Source organism: Bubalus bubalis, chromosome 4 (assembly GCF_019923935.1).
Source record: "Bubalus bubalis isolate 160015118507 breed Murrah chromosome 4, NDDB_SH_1, whole genome shotgun sequence".
Taxonomy (NCBI): Eukaryota; Metazoa; Chordata; class Mammalia; order Artiodactyla; family Bovidae; genus Bubalus; species Bubalus bubalis.
Genome location: NC_059160.1, coordinates 21,630,689 through 21,654,726, shown reverse-complemented (window position 1 = coordinate 21,654,726; position 24,038 = coordinate 21,630,689). Strand labels below are relative to the sequence as shown.

The 24,038-nt window shown below is 45.0% G+C and overlaps 1 protein-coding gene across 3 annotated transcripts in view; it reads right to left on the bottom strand.

Moving 5' to 3' along the window:
• The window catches only part of ETV6 (ETS variant transcription factor 6), a 289,838-nt gene that overhangs the window by 265,235 nt on the left and 565 nt on the right, over positions 1–24,038 (bottom strand). Inside the window, exon 1 of one of the 3 annotated variants that reach the window (XM_045165311.1) lies at positions 22,888–23,805. The exons of the other annotated variants lie outside the window; for them this stretch is intronic. The gene's annotated coding sequence lies outside the window, so the exon portion shown is untranslated. Of the gene's footprint in view, positions 1–22,887; positions 23,806–24,038 lie in introns of those variants that run through there. 3 annotated transcript variants of the gene reach the window in all.

Genomic DNA, 24,038 nt, shown 5'->3' with positions numbered 1-24,038 from the left:
CAGAAGACCAGAGTTCTAGTTTGAGCCCTGTCTGAAACTCCTTAAAGCTGGAGCTCTAAGCGTCTAAACTCTAACAACTATCTTCTGAATTACAAGTGCTCCGTAGTCAGAACTGCTAGACAGATGTCACGAAACTGCTTGTTGCCATCCTTTATCACCAACACAGGAGACCCAAGCTCTGAACAGCAAGCTTGGGTGCAACGAAAGAGTCAAAGCAACGAGGCTTCTAACTGGCACCCTCTTAATGCTCAGACTACATGTAGCAGTGCTGAGCCAGACCCCAGTTCTCTGGTGCATGAGCGCTCAGTCGTGTCCGACTCTTTGCGACCCCATTGGCTCCTCTGTCCATGCAATTTTCCAGGCAAGAATACTGGAGTGGATTGCCATTTCCTTCTCCAGGGGATCTTCCTGACCCAGGGATGGAACCCATTGGTCTCCTGAATTGGTAGGTGGATTCTTTACCACTGAGCCACCAGGGAAGCCCCACTTCCTCACTTATCCCTCACCAAAAAGTATATATGGTTTTAATAAAACTCCAGTAGCTTTTAGAAATGATGAAAATCCTGAAAAGAACATTTTTTAACCCTACAAGACAAGTTTCAAAGAGTAATACTTATGGCAGTGTCATGCTTTTAGGTGGAAGGAAATTTCACCTCCCCACCAAACTCAAGTCAAGCTTTACTTCTCATTTACAAAGAGGGAATCAGTATCGATAGCTCTGCTGGTCTTAAAACCTCCCTTAATCTTCTCCCCACTATTTTTAGAAGAGTGAGAACTTCTCTGCTTTTATTCCCAAAATGAGGCTGCTCTTTGGTTGGTATGACTCAAACAGAATTCCCTCAACTCTTTCCCTTTATTCCCAGAACAGGGTATGTTGAAACTACTCTTGTACCAAAAAATCTTACAAATGGGCAGTAATGAAATGTCAAAGAATATGGTGACTTCAGTAAAAGTCTGACTAGGAAAGCCTATTTAAGGAAGTGCAGTTTCACTACTTACATGTAATACATCATGCAGTATAAGCTCTACTATAAAATGAGAAAATTATAATTCCCAATAGGCTAATACTCCACAGTAGTATTTCACCAACATTAAAACTCTTTTAACATACAGAAATTAATTCTTAGTTGCTGAAATTAAAGCAGTAATTATAATAATTTCTAAGGCCATTATTTGAAAAACTCTTACAGTTAAACTCGGTTTCTTACCCAAACTGAATGAGAGCCACATAAATTACAAAAAGAATAACTTTCAAGCTTCTACTCTATGAGAATCACATGAACTATTTATTTCTCAGTTATTATAAATGTGGAATTATCACTATACTGAAAGCTGCCAAAAATCTACTTTTTCTTTCCTTATTTCTGAAAGGCAAGCTTGATATAAGTACCAAACACTTATTAAGTCCATTTAGCAAATTTAGGTAATGAAAACTGGCATAAAAATCACTAACAGGAAGGAATATCACTGTACCCCCAAGAATATGAAAAACTTAAAGAACAAAGGGAAGCAATAAACTACAAAATAAACAAACCAAGCTGAACAAGTATAAAAACAGTAATTTGGGACAATGAGCTATCAGCTCAGAGCTGTCAAAATGCCTATCATCAAAAAGAATATATATAATAAATGCCGGTGGGAATATGGAGAAAAGGGAACTCTTGTACAGTGTTGGGAGGAATGTAAATTGAGGTACTGAAGACAGTATGGAGGTTTCTCAAAAAACTGGAAATAGAACTTACCACATGACCCAGCAATTCCACTCCTGGATATATATCCAAAAAAAAAAAAAATAAAGAAAACACGAATTTGAAAAGATACATGCACCCCAATGCTCACAGCAACCCCACTTCCAATAGCCAAGATTTGGAAGCAACCCAAGTGTGATGAACGTATAAAGAAGATGTGGCTCATATATAGTCATTTGAAAGTGGCTCAGACAGTAAAGAATCTGCCTGCAATGCAGGAGACCCAGGTTCAACCCCTGGGTCGGGAAGATCATCTGGAGAACGGAATGGCAGCCCACTCTAGTATTCTTGCCTGGAGAATTCCTATACAATGAAATACTGCTGCTGCTAAGTTGCTTCAGTCGTGTCCGACTCTGTGCGACCCAATAGACGGCAGCCCACTAGGCTCCTCTGTCCCTGGGATTCTCCAGGCAAGAATACTGGAGTGGGTTGCCATTTCCTTCTCCACAATGAAATACTACTCAGCCATAAAACAAGACTGAAATTTTGCCATCTGCACAACACAGATGGATTTGGAGCACATTATGCTAAGTGGAATAAGTCAGATAGAGAAAGACAAATACTGCATGATATCACTTGTGTGCACAATCTAAAAAATACAACCAACTCGTGAATGTAACAAAAAAGAAGCAGACTCACAGAGACAGAGAACAAACTAGAGGCTGCCAGTGTAGAGAGTAAAGGGGGAGGGGCGATCTAGAGGTAAGAAGTTCAGAGACACAAACGATTAGGTATAAAATAAATCACAAGGATATACAACACAGGGAATACAGCCAATATTTTATATCAACTATAAATGGAATATAACCCTTTAAAAAGTGTGAATCGCTATACTGTACATCTGCAACACTATTATATTATATAGCAACAGACCACCTGATCTGCCTCTTGAGAAATTTGTATGCAGGTCAGGAAGCAACAGTTAGAACTGAACATGGAACAACAGACTGGTTCCAAATAGGAAAAGGAGTTCGTCAAGGCTGTATATTGTCACCCTGTTTATTTAACTTATATGCAGAGTACATCATGAGAAACTCTGGGCTGGAAGAAACACAAGCTGGAATCAAGATTGCCGGGAGAAATATCAATAACCTCAGATATGCAGATGACACCACCCTTATGGCAGAAAATGAAGAGGAACTAAAAACCTCTTGGTGAAAGTGAAAGTGGAAGGTGAAAAAGTTGGCTTAAAGCTCAACATTCAAAAAACGAAGATCATGGCATCTGGTCCCATCACTTCATGGGAAATAGATGGGGAAACAGTGGAAACAGTGGCTGACTTTATTTTTCTGGGCTCCAAAATCACTACAGATGGTGACTGTAGCCATGAAATTAAAAGACACTTATTCCTTGGAAGGAAAGTTATGACCAACCTAGATAGCATATTCAAAAGCAGAGACATTACTTTGCCAACAAAGGTCCGTCTAGTCAAGGCTATGGTTTTTCCTGTGGTCATGTATGGATGTGAGAGTTGGACTGTGAAGAAGGCTGAGCATCGAAGAATTGATGCTTTTGAACTGTGGTGTTGGAGAAGACTCTTGAGAGTCCCTTGGACTGCAAGGAGATCCAACCAGTCCATTCTGAAGGAGATCAGCCCTGGGATTTCTTTGGAAGGAATGATGCTGAAGCTGAAACTCCAGTACTTTGGCCACCTCATGCAAAGAGCTGACTCATTGGAAAAGACTCTGATGCTGGGAGGGATTGGGGGCAGGAGGAGAAGGGGACGACAGAGGATGAGATGGCTGGATGGTATCACCGACTCAATGGACGTGAGTCTGAGTGAACTCCGGGAGTTGGTGATGGACAGGGAGGCCTGGCGTGCTGCGATTCATGGGGTCGCAAAGAGTCGGACACGACTGAGAGACTGATCTGATACCTCAACTTTTAAAAATTAAATAAATAAAATAGTAATTTGGGGGAGGAACGTGATTGGGGCAGAATCATCAAAGGAAAAAAGACAAGGGTAAGAGACTGCAAAGATGAGCAAGTGGCCACCAGGGTATCTGAGTGCCCGGTCCTGGGATAGAGCAAACCTGTTTTGGGGAAATTCACATCAGCACACCCTATTGCTTGGTGTTTTGCTTTTGTTTTTACTTTCTGGCTGTACAGCTCAGCATGCGAGAGCTTAGTTCCCTAACCAGGGATTGAACCCATGCTCCTGCAGTGGAAGCAGACAGTCTTAACTACTGAAGAGAATTCCCAGCACACCCTGTTTTAAAGGTTCACAAACCAGACATTATGTGCTGGAGGGCAAGGGTTTATTATATTCTGGGAAGAAGCATGCATGATGAAATGAAGAAGAAAATCTTATTTTAATAAAGAGAAAGAAGATTCACATCTGAATAGAACATGGGAAGTGCTCCCCAAAATAACTTTACTGGGAGAAGAAAGACCAGGGGAAGATGAGGAGGGACCTGGGAACTGAATGGGAAAGCTAAGTCGGCTAAGAATAGAGACAGAAGGAAACACTGGGCCCAGGAGATAGAGATGCTAAGGAAGAAGACTCAGGCCGGCCAGCCTGGGAATCCAGGGATAATTATCCTATTTCGTAAGAGACTGTACAGCCATGGCCTGAGCAAAGAAAAAGTCCATCTCTTCCTACTCCCCAACTTCTTTTCAATCACACTTCAAAGTCACTTATGACACAAACTTGAGATTGGCTCCTGCAGGTCTTAAAGAATTTGACTATTAGCTGAGAACAGCATTCTGATGTTCTGGGAATGCATGTGGGTTGAATGTGGTGTTGGAACCCAAGTAAAGCCCAGGAAAAGAAAAGTGAATTTATGCAAAACTCCTCTGCCTTTTTTTTTTTTTTTTTTTTGGGCAAAACTCTTTAAAGGTGAATGTGTATGTATGTGTTTGTGTACATGCATGAGTGTGTGTGTGTGTATACACTTAGCTGTTTTTGTTTAGTCATCAAGTTGCGTCCGACTCTTCTACAACCCCATTGGACCAAAGTCCACCAGGCTCCTCTGTCCATGAGATTTCCCAGGCAAGAATACTAGAACAGCTTGCCATTTCCTTCTCCAGAGGATCTTGCCGACTTAGGGATTGAACCAGGTTCTCCTGCATTGGCAGGCGGATTCACTTAGACCCAATTTCAAAACCCCTACAGAGTCTAGGGGAGAATGGACACATGTATGTAAACGTGTGACTGAGTTCCTTTGCTGTCCACCTGAAACTATCACAACATTGTTAATCAGCTATATATACTCCGATACAAAATAAAAAGTTAAAAAAAAATAATAAAGCTCTTAGAACAGTGCTAAGCACCTAAGAGAAAGTCTCCTGCAAAGTGAGAGTTGCAAAGAGTTGTGGGGGTCTGAAAACATGGCCCTGAGGTCTGTCCAGCATGGCTGGAGAAAAGCCAAGTTCAAGAGCACCCCGGACAACTGCCTGCCATCTCAGAGTGCAGGACCTGCCAGAGGAATCAGGCTGCTGGCCAAGCAGTCCAACATCCTGCTCTGAAGATGGCCAGGGAGGAGCCTGTACTCCTGTGAGTGTTGAACAGAGGGAACATACCTGACTGGGCAAGCACGCAATCTGATACCTCGGGAGAGATCTTCCTGATCGCAGCCCATGATCGGATTCTGCCCTAAAGCAGAAGGCTTAAGTGTCCTTGCAAATTTCATTCAGAAGAAAGACAAACAGACTCACTCGTCCTTCTTGACACCAGCCAAGGGTGGTAGAGATGGAGGAAGTACAGAGCGCGGTGTCTTTGGTCACCAAGTGTCACCTTGGCCACACTGGTGGGCCAGCTGGCAGGAAGCCTGTTCCTCAACAGGCCTAATCTCACGCGATTTTCTTTTCGACAAGAGCTAAGCTGTTAAAATATCTGTAAGCCTTGCCACATAAAACGAAAAACACTGAGAAGTCCTTTATCAGATCACATGCCACAATTTAGGGTTTGGAAAATATGATAACTCCTGGTGGAGGGGGATGCCTCGCCCACACAATTGCATGGCATTGGTTACTTCATTCCTGTTTCTATTTCAACAGCTCCCTAAGGAACATGTCCTGAAATCCTCCTCTGGGCAGGTCAATTTTTAAGCAACTTCAAGTGAAAACAATGACTGATGGCCCTAAAGATAGTCACAGAAGTTGGAAAGTTCATCTTGAGCAGGTTGCTAGAGTAGGACCATAATTCCTTCCAGGACTAGAAGGCAGAGAATCCTAAGACTAGATGGTTTGCGTTAATTCTCAAGAACCCAGCTCTCCTCACTGCTAAGCACAGGTTCCCAAGTCCCCAGAAGAGTAAGCTTACTGTTGGGTCTGGTAAGGCTGGAAGGAAGAGAGAGGAAGTGGACGAGAAGGGAACAGCCTCTCCATCAATAGTCTTGGCAGTAGAGACACTAGACCAGGGGGACAACAGCAGGAGGAAATTTGACAACACCACATCATCCAGGTATGAGCTGTAGGAGCCGAGTGTTCTGAAAAGGCACACCCTTCATGACCTCAGCAGTATCATAGATGTGCCTATTCATTGGGAACATGTGGACCTATGGGCTTCCCTGGTGGCTCAGCGGTAAAGAACCCACCTGCCAACTCAGGAAAGGTGGCTTGGATCCCTGGGTCAGGAAGTTGCCCTGGAGGAGGAAATGGCAACCCACTCCAGTATTCTTGCCTGGAAAATTCCACAGAGAGGAGCCTGGCGGGCTACAGTCCATGGGATTGCAAAGAGTCAGCCATGACTGAAGCGACTTAACACGCACGCTGACTGTGCAAGGGTTTCAACTTAATACTTTTCGTATGTAGCACAGAGCCTAACAACCACCAAGCACGTAAAGAAGCTTAATAAATACTTGCTGATTTAAAAAATTCAATTCAAATAAAGGACACTGGATCTTCTCTATACCAGGCACGGCTCTGCACAATGAGGAGAGAGAATGAATCCATTCATCAATCTCTTGCTCTCAGTGTGTTTTCACTTCAGCTAGAGGATGATACACAATTAAACTATAACAGGACCAGTGCCAGTAATGAGACAAGTTCAGTGACTTTGAAGAATGCTGTACCCAACAGCACCAGGGAACGCTTAAGATGACAAGTTGCTACCAGGCAGCAGAAGGACTGGTGCAAGACTCCAGGCATAAAAGTTCATCGTGTGCAACACAGCACTGTAAAAATTTTAAATAATAATAATAATAATAAACGTTCATCATGTGGTTTGGGAGGAGGGCAGGTACTGGTTGGAGTACAATGTGGAATGGGGGTGGGGGGAGTGGAGATGATTCTAGAAAGTCAGCCTGTCCAAGGCCTCGCTGCCATGATAAACAGCTGGGTTTCATTTTGAACTGCTGTGTCAGAAAGAACGTGATCAATTTCTTATCTACAATGAATCATTTCAGGGACTTCCCTGGTGGTCCAGTGGTTAATAATCCAGCTTGCAATCTAGGGGACGTGGGTTTGATCCCTGGTTGGGGAACTAAGATCCCACATGCCTGTGGAGCAACTAAGCACATGCACTGCAATGAAAAATCCTGCATAATACAACAATGATCCCATGTGTCGCAACTATGACCTGATGCAGCTAAATAAACAAAAAAAAATTATTCTGGGTTGGTTTCGAAGGAGCAGGAAGTGGAGGTAGGAGGACCAGATGGGAGACAGCTGAAGAGTCCAGGGCCAGAGGGAAGACAGCGCTAGTCAGGATGGAGAAGAAAGGACAGCATGAGATACATGGGGTGTGGACCGCAGAGGATCCAGAAGTGTGGAGAAGCAACTATGGGTGAGTCTGTGAGCGCTCCATGGGCTGTAGAACAGTCATCACTCACTCCCCATGTCTTGGATGGCTTTGTGGCCACACTGGCCTTTGAAGAATGAGACAGAGGTGACTTGGCAGAACTATTATTACTATGCTTGTCCTGGCTCTTCTCCCTGTGATTCGAATCCTGAACAGTTTTCTTTAGCTCTATCTTTATACGCTACAATTCTTAGATTCTTTTAACAGAAATCTCCACCAAGAAAAGTTACCATCTTCTCTCTCCTTAGTCCTGCTCATCAACACCTCTGACCTAAGTGAGACAAAAATAAATAAATAAAAAACAGTAATAATAAGGCATTGCCAGACTAGCAAACTGATCCAGGCAGGGGATTATGACAGACACCTGTTTTTCAACACAGCAGCTGTGAGCACAGTAGAAGCATGGCAACCTAGTAACAAGCAAGTGTGCTCATTAAAATCCAATAGTAGCAGAAATTGGCATGGACCAATTTCCAGCTATGTCACGTGAATGTGACAAGAAATTCAAATAAGATTTGACACATACAAGGAACTCTGCTTCGCTGAACTTGGAACATGGATGTTAGTTTGCTTATTGGGAGGTGATTCTAAAACCTTAAGACAGCTATTATTCACACGGGGTGTTACCATGAACATTAACTAAAGCTTTTTGAAGTTTGGTTGATTCACACACTGTACTGACCGAATACCGCTTCATTTAAGCCAGCTTAAAACACCAACAACCAAAACATATCCCAGTGGAGAAAGTGGACAGTGATATAGGAGCAAATAAAAAAACATTTAAAATTATCTTGTCAAGATATATGCAGCCCAGTGGTATAGCAGCACTATTTACAATAGCCAAGACATGTGTCCATCAACAGATGAATGGATAAAGAAGATGTGGTACAATGGAATACTACTCGGCCATAAAAAAGAATGAAATAATGCCATTTGCAGCAACATGAACAGATCTAGAAATTATACTAAAAGTGAAGTCAAACAGAGAAAGATAAATATTATATGACATCATCACATATATGTGGAATCTAAAAAAATATAAATGAACTATTTATAAAACAGACTCACAGACAGAAAACAAACTTATGATTCCCAAAGGGGAAAGGGGGAAAGGGATAAATTAGGAGTCTGAGATTAACAGATATACATTATTATAAAATAAACAACAAGAATTTACTGCATAGCACAAGAAATTATATTCAGTATCTTCTAATAACCTATAAAGGAAAAGAATCAGAAAAAAGAATATACACACGTACACACATACATACATGTATAACCAAATCACCTTGCTATACACCTGAAACCACAGTATTGTAAATCAACTACGAAAGAAAGTGAAAGTGTTAGTTGCTCAGTCGTGTCTGAATCTTTGTGACCCCATGGACTGTAGCCCGCTAGGCTCCTCTGTCCATGGGATTCTCCAGGCAAGAATACTGGAGTGGGTAGCTATTCCCTTCTCCAGATCATCTTCCCGACAAAGGGATCAAACCTAGAACTCCTGCACTGCAGGCAGATTCTTTACCTTCTGAGCCACCAGGGACCTTGATTTTAAAAATTATCTTTTCAGTTCATTCACCACTGAAAATACACAGACACACACCCTACCAACATATAAGCACCACAGGCAAACTGTTTCATAGCTGCAATATGTACACATTACCTTTTCAGACCAGACCAGGGTGATGCTCTCAGAAACAGCTTGTTAACAACCCCTCACATTGCTGTTTAACAATCCGTTTATAGCCCATCAGAAAGCCAGCCCTCCAAGGAGAAGTATTTTACATCTACATATAAGATTTCTTTGTCACAAGGCTGGGATTCATGCAATCTTTCACTCTATAAACTGGAAAACAGATTATGCCATAATTTCTGGGACATATGATCCTATGCACATGCAATACACACACATATACAGAGTCACAAGAAGAAACCCCTGGAATAAAAGCAGAATGACATCCAAGAAGGCACAAGCCATCCCATATAGTCCCGACTAGGATTAAAAATAGTGCAGAAAGGCTTGGTGTCAGCTACCCTTGCACTGTTCCCACTAGAACACCCTGATTCTAACCTCCAGTGTTGGTTTTCAAGCTCGAGCCTTCAGTAACTTTACAGAGAAACCTTTCCCTGACTCAAAGGAGCTGCGCTGCAGGCTTTGAACAGTGCAGCAATAGTTCAATGCACTTCAGCTCTGAGGCCATTAATGTACACAAGATGCAAGCAAAGAGTGAACCTGAAATTGTGACTTTTCCCCCAAAGCCGAACACGTGTGCCCTGGGACACTCGGACCAGTTGAGAGATTACCTTTCTGACAAATAGCATAACAGAAACCCTTGATATGCCAAGTACCATCAACTGCCTAGGAGCAGCCAGCTGAACCCACACTTGCCTCACCGTGCCTGGGAAAAGTGTGTGGTCAAAACTTGCCCAATGCGGCACAATCTTGTCATCACAGCCCCACATGGGATCCCAGTAGGATGAAGAGAAGAGGTAAACTTAGGGCTTACAAGACCCTGAGAAGAATCACAGACACCACTCTAGGGGCCAGAGCTGTGAAGTGGATTTTTTCTAATAATCCACTTGGTATGTAAGCTGGCAGTCCACAAATATGTGCATTGGGTAAAAGGAGATTTGCCCAAACTAGACTCAGCAGTTTGCCCAAACTAGACTCCCCCTAAAACAGACCCAAATAAGAAACAGGAGGTGTTGTGAACTCATTTCTCACCTGTAACCTAGATAAAATTAACCAAGAGGCTAGAAGACTATACTCACATTCTCCCACACCCATCCCCTTCGCAGTAAACCTTTAAAGACCACAGTTGAAATGGAAATGTACCCAGAACCATTTTCCCCTTAAACCGGACTGTTCAACACCATGGCTAACCACAAAAGCACACGCAGGCATTCCCCCTACCTTACAGAAGCTCCATTTGGCCATTTTTACCAAGGTTTTCAAGACAGATGAATTCTCAGAAGAGCCAGCTCAGGTTAAGAGTGACTGGTGCCCGGGGGCCCACCTCTTCCCTCTGCTGGAATAACAGGGCCTTTCGGTGGGGTCTGCATGGCTTTCTGCCTTTTTTCCTTCTTGCATTTTTAAGTCTTTTTAAGTACCACCCGTCTCCAAGCAAGGCCCGCAGCCCTGTACCCAGAAAGGAGAAATAAATCTCCTGCCATCAATGTCAGTGGTTCTTTATGCATTTTTCTAGGATAGGGAGCTTAGAAGAGCCAAGGTGCCAGGGAGGGTGGGAGCACATAGACAGGTGTACTAATAGGTGCCCTACTTGAGATGTAAACCAACACCCATCTCCCTCCCATCTGGCTCAAAGTTAAAGATCCCCTTGCAGCATGCTGAAAAAGATTAGAGGATCATCACTCCAGTCTTTCTGGGCTCACCAGCATTCCCCGCTGAATTCCATCGTGTTCAAAAACTGCATCTGACCCACAGGGGACTCCTGCCACCGAGCAGCACGCTCACTGCTCACACAGCCTGGCCAGGAGCACAGAGCCTCGGAGACGCAAGAGAGCAGCATGCCAGCTTCAGAGGGCGAGCCTTTGTTTCCTGGTTCTCAGGGCAAAGACTCTTTGCCTTCCCAACAAGTATGGTCTCTTCTTCCACCTCAGCCTAAAGCATTCAAGTCAACAGACCCAAGGAAGGACCAGGGGGATGTGAAAGTGAAAGCTGCTCAGTCATGTCCAACTCTTTGCTACCCCATGGAATTCTCCAGGCCAGAACACTGGAGTGGGTAGCCTTTCCCTTCTCCAGGGGATCTTCCCAACCCAGGGATCGAACTCAGGTCTCCCGCATTGCAGGCGGATTCTTTACCAGCTGAGCCACAAGGGAAGCCCTGGACAAAGTCAAATATGGAGCTGGCAGCCTGCCAGGGAATCTGAGCTGTTGTCAGCTACATCAGGTCATTCAGGTCTCCACATCCAGGAGAAGAGGGGAACTCACCCAGACAGGGGCCCTTTGTCACACAGATTTCACCCCCAAATGACGGCTCTCCCACCCAGTTCACTGAGGCTCAGAGACAGGCTAAATTAAGAGGCATGAAGTGAGAGTGACCCTGAAGGGTCCCTGCTGGGGACCCTGCTGTCCCTGCCCATCACTGGCCATGACTATCAGGACTGTTAGGAGAGCCACTGTCTCCAAGCAGAACACCAGTCAAGTGAACTCCTGACCTGGATTTTTAAAATCTCCCAGATCCTAAGTCAAAAGGAGGATACGGTAACTACAAAATGCACCTGGGATCCCTTCACATGCCTACTTCTCAAAACCAGATGTACCCACTCTGGGGCAGGAAGCTGGACACGAGCGCACACGCAGAGGCCCAAAGAAAACAGAACTCACTTCTGTCCCTGGGGGTGCCCGGCCAGTGATCACAAGCCTGCACACGAGAAGACAGAGCAGGACCAGATGGCTGAGTCAGGAGATGCTACCCTGTGGTTTGCTCCGGCAGGAGGCTGATATGATGTTCAAGGATAGTGTCTGGGAAAGATATACGGTCTAGAACAATGAAGGAAGGAAGTAACGTGGGAAAAAAAACGTTGCCTTCCCTTGCGCAAACTCCCCAAAGAAGCCCAGAAAGGTGCTCAGGAAACACTCGCTCCTCTTTCATCAAGTCTCGGGTACAGCTCCTCTTGCCCACACCAGTGGCAGATCTATTTCTCCAAGTACTAATTATTAGGCTATTAGGAGCCTTTGGATGATACTGGTTCCAAATTTTCTCTTGACCTGGAATCTTCAACAGGGACCCCAGGGATGCCTGTTCTTGGCACACTAGAGTCTGGCAGGTACATGCGAGGCCACCACTGCACACCTAGACCCACATGGGTGACTTCAGAGACTGACAAGCTGTTCTTGGGGGGCTAACTTTTAAGTTACAATGCAGATTTCTATCTGTAGCTCACTTCTTTCCGGAAATACTTGAGAGTCAGTATCTCAACTTTGACTGTTGCTTCCTCGCAGAGGGGATATGACAGAATCGGGGATTACTGACCTCATGATACAGAAAAGTCCTCAGAAAGATAAAGTCACCAGGTCCCACCATAACCCACTGGAGAGTGCACAGACAGCTGAGCAGAAAATCACCAACTCACTTGTGTTTTCCAGGGTGAGGGCAGAGGAACCTGGTCTCTCTCCAGACCTAAGCTCTGTCCTCAACAGCTTAAAAGTGCCTACACCAGCTTCCAGGAGTCAACACAGGAGGCCTCAAACATTCTCTACACTATTCCTCAAAAAGGGCCATTTTGGGACTTCCCTGGTGGTCCAGTGGTTAAGACTCCACTCTCCCAAAGCAGGGGACCCAGGTTTGATCTCTGGTCAGGAAACTAGGTCTAACATGCCACAACGAAGACCTGGAGCAGCCAAATAAATTTTTTTCGAAGGCGGGGGCGGGGCGGGGGAGGTTTTGCAGGCTGCATGTCATCTTCTCACTTAACATGGATATACAGCAGAAAACTCAGGAACGCACTGTAAGTCCACAGCAAAAGGAATCACAGCTGCTGATAACAAATACTTCAGCCTCCCTGCATGCATGCTAAGTCACATCAGTCGTGTCTGACTCTTTGCGACCTCATGGACTGTAGCCTGCCAGGCTCCTCTGTTCATGGGATTCTCCAGGCAAGAATACTGGAGTGGGTAGCCATTTCCTTCTCCAGGGGATCTTCCCGACCCAGGGGTCAAACCCACATCTCTTACATCTCCTGTACTGGCAAGAACTTTCTTTTATCACTAGCACCACCTGGGAAGCCCCCCCAACCCCCAGCCTCCCTTAACCTCTACAACAAATCAAGGTTCCCTGATACCCGAAAGTTATAAATTTAGCTTCTTCAAATTCTCCCATTTAAACCTCCAAGAAGAACCATCTACTCCAGACCCTTGGAACCAGAAAATTCACCATCTACTGCAAACAGTGTCTGCTCTGTGGTCAGACAGCCACGGGGCTGCCTGCCACACAAAAGCAGACTGAAGAATGGATGCTCCCTCCGGAGTCTCGTCCCGGTTGCAAATAATAAGTAACTGTATGAACGAGCAGATCCTTTAATAGGTTTGAATACTTGAGGGCTGAGTAATAATGCCCATCAGAGGCACTGCACAGTATTTGCAGGCTTTGGGTTTTTTCCTTTCATCTCTGGAAACTTATTCAGAACCATGCGAGCTATTCCCTCACAATTTTAAGATGCAAGCGGCATCTGTTTCGACCATGTAATTGCAGTTGGCTCGTCTCTTCTGTTGTTGAGGCTTGTATTCAATGAGAGTCAAAAATCGGAGCTTTGCTGAGCACTGACTGAGTAACCCCAAGCCTGGGAGAAGCTCAAAGGGACAGTGACAAGAGCCCTGGCTGGGAGTCAGCCAACCTAAGAGGCCTGGAGGTTCAGGCAGGGCCAAGAACCAGCCACGGGTGCTCTAGCAATACCAGGATGTCTCTGGCCTCTGTTTTCCCAACGATGTAATGTTGGGAAAATTACAGGACTAGAAAATCTCTCACCCCTTCTAGATTCCTCTGATGGGAGGATATACAAAGAGAGAGAATTACATTTTGCTTTGCTTTGAACAATGTTAAGGCACTGCCAACAGACTTCAAGGGCTGTTTCTGCTTGTTTGTTTAAAGGTTTTTTTGAGTTGGTCCATTTTTTAAATTCGTTATTGAATTTGTTATACTACTGCTTCTGTTTTAGGTTTTGTTTTTTTGGCCCCGTGGCACGTGGGATCTTAGCTCCCCAACCAGGGATCGAACCCACAAGCCCCTGCACTGGAAGATGAAGTCTTAAGCACTAGACAGCCAGGGAAGTCCTGTGATAGATATTTTTATTACCACTTCAGTTGACTTAACAGGTTCAAGCTTAAGAGGAACAAGTTAGGGGATAGGAGGGAGGTTCAGGAGGGAGGGAGGTTCAAAACAGAGGGGATATATGTATACAAATAGCTGACTCCATTGTACAGCAGAAACCAACACAACATTGTAAAGCAATTATACTCATAAAATTTTTTTTAATGAATACGTTTAAGAAGCAAGATTCACACTCAGGTCTATCTACTTCAGGGTCTGTCCTTCCCCTAGAAGCCCTTCATGGTACAGCAATGACTGGTCCCCTCTTCTCAAGAACTTACAATCTCCTTAAGGGAAATTGGCATTACAGATAAGAACCAATGAACAGCTATCAGGCAGAATAAAATGCAAATCAAACTCTGAAACAGCGGTGATTACGATGACGGCGCTCACATCCCTATGCACCGGCGCCCACAGCGCTCACACCAGCAGGACCGCACGCCCTTTGCGGGTCATTCAGGAAATCAGATCGTTTTCCGTGTGTCTGACTCCTACATACAAAGGGAAAACACCCCCGGGGAACACACAAAGTCTGCTGAGCGTGCAGATTTATTGGGTAGCTCTTTCCTGTCTTCACTGGAGAGGAAAGTAATATTTTTCGTAAGTCATTGGTCCAGATAACTGAAGTGTAGCCTTTTTAAAAGGTAACGTTATTTCTATGCCAGCCCTGTTCGTTGGCTAGCTTTCCAAAATGCACAACACTATTTCCTCACTTCCTAAACCTCATAAAGACTGTCTTTAACGCGGAGGTCATAAGATGATCATTAATACCATCAGTCATTGTGGGGTGCCAGAGAAACCGGTTTCATTCTCTAGACAGGAGTCCCCACGACGAAGCTGTGCTGAGTTATTGTCTGCTTTTTGTCAACTTTTCCTGGTGTCAGTGGGACATGGCCCTGGGATCATGAACACCTGACTGATTCTGGCTCAGCTACGAAGAGCAATGTGATCTCAGGCAGGTTATTTTTTTTTTCATTTTTTAAAACTGGGGTATAGTTGCTTTATAGTGTTGTGTTAGTTTCTGCCATACACAGAAGAGAATCAGCTGTATGTATACATACACCGCTTCCTCTTGGACCTCCCTCCCACCCCATTCCAGTCCCCTCCGCCCCGCTGGTCACCACAGAGCACTGAGCTGAGCTCCCTGTGCTATATAGCAGGTTCCCACTAGCTCTCTCTTTTATACATGGTAGTGTATATATGTCAATCCCAACCTGCCTATTCATCCCCTACCATGTTCATACTGGTTTTCTAAGGCTGCACCTGCATTCCTGCCCTGCAAATAGATTCATCTGTACCAGCTTTTAAGATTTCACATGCACATGTTACTATACAATATTTGTTTTCCTCTTTCTGACTTACTTCACTCTGTTTGACAGACTCTAGGTCCATCCACGTCACTAAAGATGACCCAATTTTGTTCCTTTTTATGGCTGAGTAATAGTCCATTGTAAATATGTACCACATCTCTACCCATTTCAGGCAGACTACTGAAATGCTACAAGAAATGGCAACACACTCCAGCGTTCTTGCCTGGAAAATCCCATGGAGCCTGGGAGGCTACAGTCCACGGGGTCACAGAGTCAGACACGACTGAGCGCACACACACATCTAAATACTGCAGGATTCAGTTTCCTCCTCTGTTTCATGAGAACTGGGACTTAGAGTTTCTTAATCCCTCAACTCCCTCCACACCGTACTCTGTCTGCTTCCTTCGCTACATCTGCTCTGAAGACAGGCTTCGTGAAAGCTGCTCAAATCCAGAAATGCATCAAGTCAGAGGGCCCACAGCCTCTCTTCAGGAAATCAGAACAAGGGCAGTGGCGTCAGGTTATCAGGAGAGAGGAAAACAAAAAAGACGATTCCTTTGGTGGTGGGGGAAATCAGGGAATCCCTGAAGCGACATCAGACAGATTCCAAGAAATCACACGGTATCTTTAGATGAGCGAAAGGGATGGGTTTTTAAAAATTTTTTAATTGGAGGATAATTGCTTTACAATATTGTATTGGTTTCTGCCACACATCAACATGAATCAGCCACAGGCATACATATGACCCCTCCCTCTTGAACCTTCCACCTTATCTCACTCCGCTAGGTCGTCACAGAGCACAGGTTTGAGCTCCCTGCCTTGTACAGCAAACTAAGAGGGAAGGTCTCTAAAACGTACTGCATTCATGAACTGTGTAAAAATTTTTAAATTGGAAAAAAAAAAAAAAGCAGTGGAAGGAGAGACTGAGGAAGGTATGACCAAGGTGTCTGGTTCCCATGACCCCAGCCTGTCACCCACCTGATCACATGATAATGGCATAAGGAGTTACTGGGGGAATGTTGCGGGCTTCCAAGATGATGCTAAAGAACCTGCCTGCCAATGCAGGAGACTTAAGAGATGCGGGTTCGATCCCTGGGTCAGAAGATCCCCGGGAAGAGGGCAAGACAACTCACTCTGGTATTCTTGCCTGGAGAGTCCCATGGACAGAGGAGCCTGGAGGGCTATGGTCCATGGGGTCACAGAGAGTCAAACACGACTGAAGCAACTTAGCACACACAGACGGGAAAGTAGAGAGGGGAAAGGTTTCTAAGAAAAACATGAAAAGGGCCCAAATGAACCCACCCAAATACAAAGCATCACGAGACAACATCAGGGACTGGTGTAGAAACAGGACACCTGGACATCCATTCCAGGGAGGGTGCTGTGTGCAAAGTGACCATCTGGCTACCTTGCCCCCAGAGGGATGGTTAGGAACCACCCACCCAAGCAGAAGGAGACCTCCCTGCCAGCTCTATTCCCGCCTCTCAGCTTGGCCTGTGGGAAGCGCCACCATCACCCCATCGCTCTCAGTTCTCTAACTTTCTTCACAAAGGAGGCTGGCCTTGAGACTGGGGTCAGGAGGGAAGGTAGATGCTGCCCTGAGCTTCTCCATGCACAGCCTGGGAGATGGCAGGCCAACACATCGCTTAACTGCTGCAGGCTCCTCTTCTGTAAAATAGGGAGAAAATCTGCCTCCCAGAGGGAGTTGTGAAGAAGAAATAAGATAATGCACATAAAACACTTAGTCTGAGGACTGGCACACAGCAGGATCTAATAAGTGATGGTAGTAGTGATGGAGGACGAGGAGAAGGAAGAAATGCAGGATGGATGACCTCCAGAGCAGCACGCAAACCCCTTTAATTACCTAGACTTATATCATTGAACCATACACATGACCATACATAAAATAGATAGCCAGTGGGAGTTTGATGTATGAAGCGGGGCACCCAAAGCTCAAGAAGATCTGGAGGGATGATGGGGTGGAGAGGGAGGTGGGAAAGGGGGTTCAGGAGGGAGGGTACATATATATGCCTATGCATCCAATGTATGGCAAAAACCATTATAAAAAACCATTATAACATTGTAAAGTAATTATCCTCCAATTAAAATTTTAAAAAAGAAAGTGAAAAGTGAGAGTGTTAGTTGCTTAGTCATGTCTGACTCTTTGCGACCCCATGGACTGTAGCCCAAGCAGCTCCTCTGTCCGTGGAATTCTCCAGGTAAGAAAACTAGAGTGGGTTGCCATGCCCTTCTCCAGGGGATCTTCCCAACTCAGGGATTGAACCCGGATCTCCTGTACTGCAGGTGGATTCTTTACCCTCTGAGCCACCAGAGAAGCCCATCGAGACTTTAGAAAGCTCCCAAAATGCAGGTGTTCCACAGTTTAGTCCACAGACCTGAGTGAGCAGTCTGTGCTTCTAGGGGGTTCATACCTAACAAACACAGACTAATGCCTCGTTGCCCTTTCCACCCATACTCCCCAAATTCCAGATCATTAGCCCAGGGGTCCCCAACGTCCAGGATCTAATGCTGATGATCTGTGGTGGAGCTGATGTAACAATAATAAAGTCCACAGTGAATGAAATGTGCTTCAGTCATCCCAAAACCACCCACCACCACCACCATGCACCCATCCCCCATCTGCGGAAAAAGTGTCTTCCACAAAGCTGGTCCTTGGTGCCAAAAAGACTGGGGACACTGCCTCAAACACAGACCAGGCTGAACTGTATACTTTCACTAAGAAGAAAAGACTGATCAAGCAAATTAGCAGAGCAAATAACACATGGGTGGTACTATTTTGATGCAGAAGGCACCGTCTTGAGCACACAGCATCCGTCATTTCTAATCAGAGGACAGTGTGGACACGTCATTTCTGCCTGTTCATGGAGGCGCAGACTGAGACGCCCCCAGAAAGCCACATTTATTAGGCTGGTTTCTGTATGTTCCGAAATCAACAAAAATGTGTTTGTTTTTTAATAGGCTGCCATTCTAACTTTAGTCTTTCTCTCCCCAAATACTAGGTTTGGCAGCGAATGGTCTTTATGACGGGTCCCTCCTGGCATGGGAACCCCGCGTCAACTTACACTCATTCTATTCAATAAATCCACACAGAGCTTGGTTTCTTACACACGTCTCATAACAAATATGGCAGAGAGGGCCTCTGCCAGGAAATCAGCACCAGTGCTTTTCCTAAAGTAGCATTCACAAATACGTTGTTTGTACACCCCATGCCCCAGGGGGCTTCGTTTGACACTGATTCACTCTGCTGGGAGTGTCACACCAAAGAGCAACTTTTCAATATCCATAACAGGCGCACAGGCTCTTGATGCTGGTCCCCAACCTGCCTCCAACCTGCGTCAGCGTGAGTAAACGCAGGTCAACTTGGCTGCACAGAATCTGTTTTAGTGCTAGCTTCCTTAGGAAATTCTAGAAACTGGGCTGTTTTTTCCCTCGACTTACCTATGCTAAGAGGTAAGCTATTTCTCTACGACTAGCTGCCATGTTTTCAGCTGATGCTGTTTGAAACACAGAGCCTCACTATGTATAAATTAAGGTGTATGTTTGAGCCTAAGGTTCCCCTCCAGGATTTCTCAGAAAAAGCCCAGCAAAGAGGCCCAGAGCCCTCAACCCAAAACACAAGTACCAGCTTCTCACATACTATAAAAAAAAAAAAAAAGTACCAGTGCACTCCATCATTGGGGATATATCCAAAACTCAGAGCGGAATCTCAAAAGAGTCATTTGTACACCCATGTTTATCGCAGCCTCATTCACAACAGCCGTGAGATGGAAGTAACACAGATGTCCTTCAACAGATGAATGGATTAAAGAAAATATGGCATATACATAAAACGGAACGCTGTGTGTGGCAGTCGCTCAGTCGTGTCGGACTCTTTGCGACCCCATGGACTGTAGCCTGCCAGGCTCCTGTCCATGGAATTAATTCTCCAGGCAAGAACACTGAAGTGGGTTGCCATGCCTTTCTCCAAGGGATCTTCCTGATGCAGGAATCGAACCTAGGTCTCCTGCAGTGCAGGCAGATTCTTTACCATTTGAACTACCGGGGAAGCCAAAATGGAATGTAAAACAGCCTTGAAAAAAAGGAAACCCTGTCCCATGCTACAATATGGACAAGCCTCCAAGCCATTCTGCTAAGTGAAGTACAGTATAATTCTCCTATGAACTATTTAAAGGAGACAAAAATCACAGAAACAGAAAATAGGAAGGTGGTGACTGAGGGCTGGGAGGAGGGGAGAGGGGAAACTAGTGTTGAGCGGGTATAGAGTTTCAGTGTTGCAAGACAGAAAAGTTCTAGAGATCAGTTGCACAACAATGGGAAGAGACTTAACATGACTGAGCTGCACCCTCAACAATGGTTTAGAGGGTAAACTTAATGTTACATGCTTTTCACCACAATACAGAGAAAAGTTATTGTGGTAGATGGTGGTGCAAAGACAAGCCCATCGAGCCCTTCTTCCCTCACCCCCCACTCCTACTCCTTCCTCTTCTCACATCTAACAATATACCCTCTCGACCCAGGGCTCCCACACACACCGTCTTACTTGGCACAGACCTCCATGCCCTCATACCAGCTGGCTTGCGATTAAAATGGACCAAGTTAGGAAGTGCCAGAGAGCGCACAGCCTATTGTATCGAATTTCTTTGGCCTTTTATAGGGACGAACCTGTGAACCCAGCCAGTACGGGGCAGGGGCATGAAAATCAAGAGGACTGCATTGCTCTGCCTCGGACACATATCAGCTGAAGCAAACCATTTAGCCATGTGGACCTCTTTGCCATAAAAGATGCTGGCCCAGGTGATCTTTATAGCCTCCCAGCTCCAAGTCTCTAATTAATTCAATTGCTAAAGAACCCAGCGAAAACTTTAGAAGTCTCCTCAGCTGGACCTTCTCCAGTGATTCCTCAAGCCCCTTTATCTTTTACTCAACTCCATGTTTTTGCTTTTTAGACACTAAAGCACTTTTTGAAAATGTCACCAAAATAAGAAAAATTATAAGGTCAAAATTCTACTGATGATAATTTTTGGACCAATACCCTAGGGAGTGCCCCAGGCCTCCCTGAGTCAGCAGAGTGACCCTACAACCACTTCATGTCAGCTTGTGGATGCAGCGTTAAGTCACTCCGGGCACACAGGACAGAGAGGAAGGGGCCCTGACCACCTTCCATGCCTCACTGCAAGTCAGCCAACATGACTGACACATACATCTAAGCCAGATGCCAAGGTGGGCACCAGACACAAAAAGATAATCACCACTCAACCCAAGGAGCTCCGGGTCCAGAGGAGAGTCTCCTAGAGAGTAAAAAAGAGAATTCATTCCACTAAGAAAGCCAGCCCATACAGAGGGAAGAGAAAGGAAGGGGACCAGGGAAGTTATCTGACTGTTTTCTATCGTATTCTGGAAGCCCTCCCCGAAAGGGCTGGGTCTGCTGGGTCATAACTGGTTTCCACTACAACTTGGCTGAACTTAGAACTCAACAGGTGACTTGAAGGTGAAGACTGATGATGGAAAAGACAGCCTCTTCCTTTCTCCCATGCCTAGCAGTCAGCGACACGATCCCCTGATAAAAAACAGTTGACTTTTTATATAGTTAGTCCTTACATTTAAACAACCCCAGGGATTTCCCTGGTGGTCCAGTGGTTAAGACACCACACTCCCAATGCAGAGGGCATGGGTTCCATCCTTGGTGGGGCAATAAAATCCCTTATGCCACACAGAAAGACCAAAAAAAAAAAAAAAAAAAAGCCAAACAAACAAAAGCCCCCAAACGGTCAGGAATGGAAGCATTTAATCTCTCATGATGAAAGTGCCCAGTGCAGACACACAGAGGGGCGCAGTCCTAGTCTGGGTGACCCTGGGCTGGTCCATCTGTCTTCTGCTGTAAACATGTGTCTGATAACTTCCTTAGGGTGCCGGGAAGATGGTTATAAAGTGCAAAAGAAACATGAGAGCCAGTATCAGGCACTCATCAGCAACCACCACCACGCAAGCGATACATATAAAGGTGTCAGTGACTGATTCAGAAACTTTCACCCTGGAAATTCCACCGAAATCATACACTACTCTTTTTCTAGCAGAACTGACACTGCTCAGAAGTAAACAGAGTACTTCCCCCTGTGGCTGCCTCTGGTCGGGCTCCTCTGTGCTCCATCACACCAGCTGCTGAGGAATTTACTCGCCTGCTGACCAGCTGCTCATAGAGGATACGAGCCAGGGAGAAAGATTTCAGGAGCAGACAGGAGAGGTGAGGGAAAACTCTCCACAGAGAGCTTTCCATGCCACATGTCCTCAGGACAGCAGCGCCATGAGCTCATCCTTTAAAGCTCCTGACACTCATTCTCTGCTCCACAGAAAACTTTATTGTTTACTGGACTCTAGAAAAAAAAAAAAATCGCTGTACTAGTGGGTTCCCGGCAAACATTTTTTATCATGCAGTCATTGTACCACATCCCAGGGACTCAGGGAAACACAGCACACAATCACCAGAACATTTTCAGATGAGCTAGAATAATCCCAGTCCTTGATCTCCAGAGCTTCTTACTGGAACACTGCAAACTAAACAAACTCCATGAGAAAATGCACTTCCCGTGCGTGCGTTTAAACATATGCATGGTCCAAGTAAGCAGTCGTAGATCGGTTCTATAAAGGACAATCCAAATTAAAAGTGATACTTTCACTACTAGGGAAGACCATTGGATCTGTTCTAATTGCGGAGAAATACAGAAGTCAAGAAAAGAAGCTTTACGAAAAGAATGCAGAGGGTAAACGAAAAGATAGAAAATGATAACACAAACCGTGGCTGCAATTTTTAGGTCACAGTGAAGAAACTGCACTGTCTGGGTTTGGGATTGGTTCCCTCCGTGCGTGTAAGGAAAGAGTTGCTGTAGTCTTCCACTGAGGTACCATGAGATGAGCCCCTCATTGGTATTTCTGCCTGCAGCCCCGAGCCCCTCAGAAGAGCGGGCTTATGCAGTCTCTTTAGAAGAGCTAGCAAACCACAAAACGGCTTGCTTTTCGTTGTCTCCACTCCAAAATCACTCTCCCATAGTTGTTCAAGTTCTCCTGAGGTCAGATTTATTGTCGTTGAGCTAAATACAATTTACAGACTTAATATCCTATTATTTAGTTACCTCTGTGTTATTAAGTATCAAATAGATTAGGCATACCCAATGATTTTTCTGAACTCATAGAATCGAATTTATTCAGCAAAAGAAATTGGTTTTAAAGTATCAACCTACCTAAATTCTTTACTCTGACACCCTCTCCACCGCAGACATACTGCTATCCCCAGATTATCTACACAGAAACCCGAAAGTTCCACTAAGCGCTTTTTGTGCGAGGCAAAAACAAACCCAACCCACCTTTTCAGTTCACATTAACCCTAATTCAAACCCCCTGAGAAATCGCGCCGGGTAAGAAATACTAACACCTGAGTATAATTATGAAACCCTAATGAGCAAATATGAGAAAATGCTGTTTTCCTCTAAACAGATCCTATGTAAATGCCATGTTAAAACAGGAGAGACGTTTCCCAAAATGCCCCACGGATGAAGAAAACTGGTTATTTGTTCATTGTCTCTGCAGGGTCCCCTCAATGAACATATTAAATGGGCCAAGCCACAAACAAACTTCAGCAGCTTCAGCTTCTCACTGAAGAAGGCTTTTCCATCTGAGCCTTGATGGAACAGTGAAATCAAAGTGCACACCGAACGCAGGGAAGGGAAAATTAATTGGGGGAGACGGACAAATCAGTGTGCCTCCTCACGGTGGCAAACTTTACAACAACTTTTAAGAAGCAACAAACCGCAGCACCACTAGCCTTTACAGACATACAGACATGTACATAAATGCTCACACACACCACTACTTGGAAGATAAGTACTGTGTTTGCAAACATCCTCCACCATCCTGCATTTACCAGACTGCAAACCTTGGCCAGAGACCGGGAGATTTCTACTCTTAGCTACCCTCTCTGCACTGTCAAAGTGGGAAGGTCATTCTGCCTGGTCACTTCAATCATTCTCCCTGCATCACAGGAGTTTTCTACTTTTGGATTGCTCAACGTTCAGATGTCTACGAGAGTAAAATAACCATTCAGCAACTTTATTCACCTTGGTTTAAAAAAAAAAAAAAGAAAGAAAGAAAAGAAAGAAATTCATTGTGCAATGCCCAGGAAAAGCTGACAGCACTACCGTCTGTCCGACAAGCGCTTACAATTACAATGGGGGGGGGGGGGGCGCGGGGGAGAGACTGTCTGACCAGACTCGCGGAACCCTTAAAAAAAAGATTCCAACCTCGATGGAGCCGGAGAACTTTTTTTTTTCCTAAGGAGACCACCCCTCGGGAACAAAAGTTACATTTCGATCACATGTTGGGAGTAGGAGCAGGG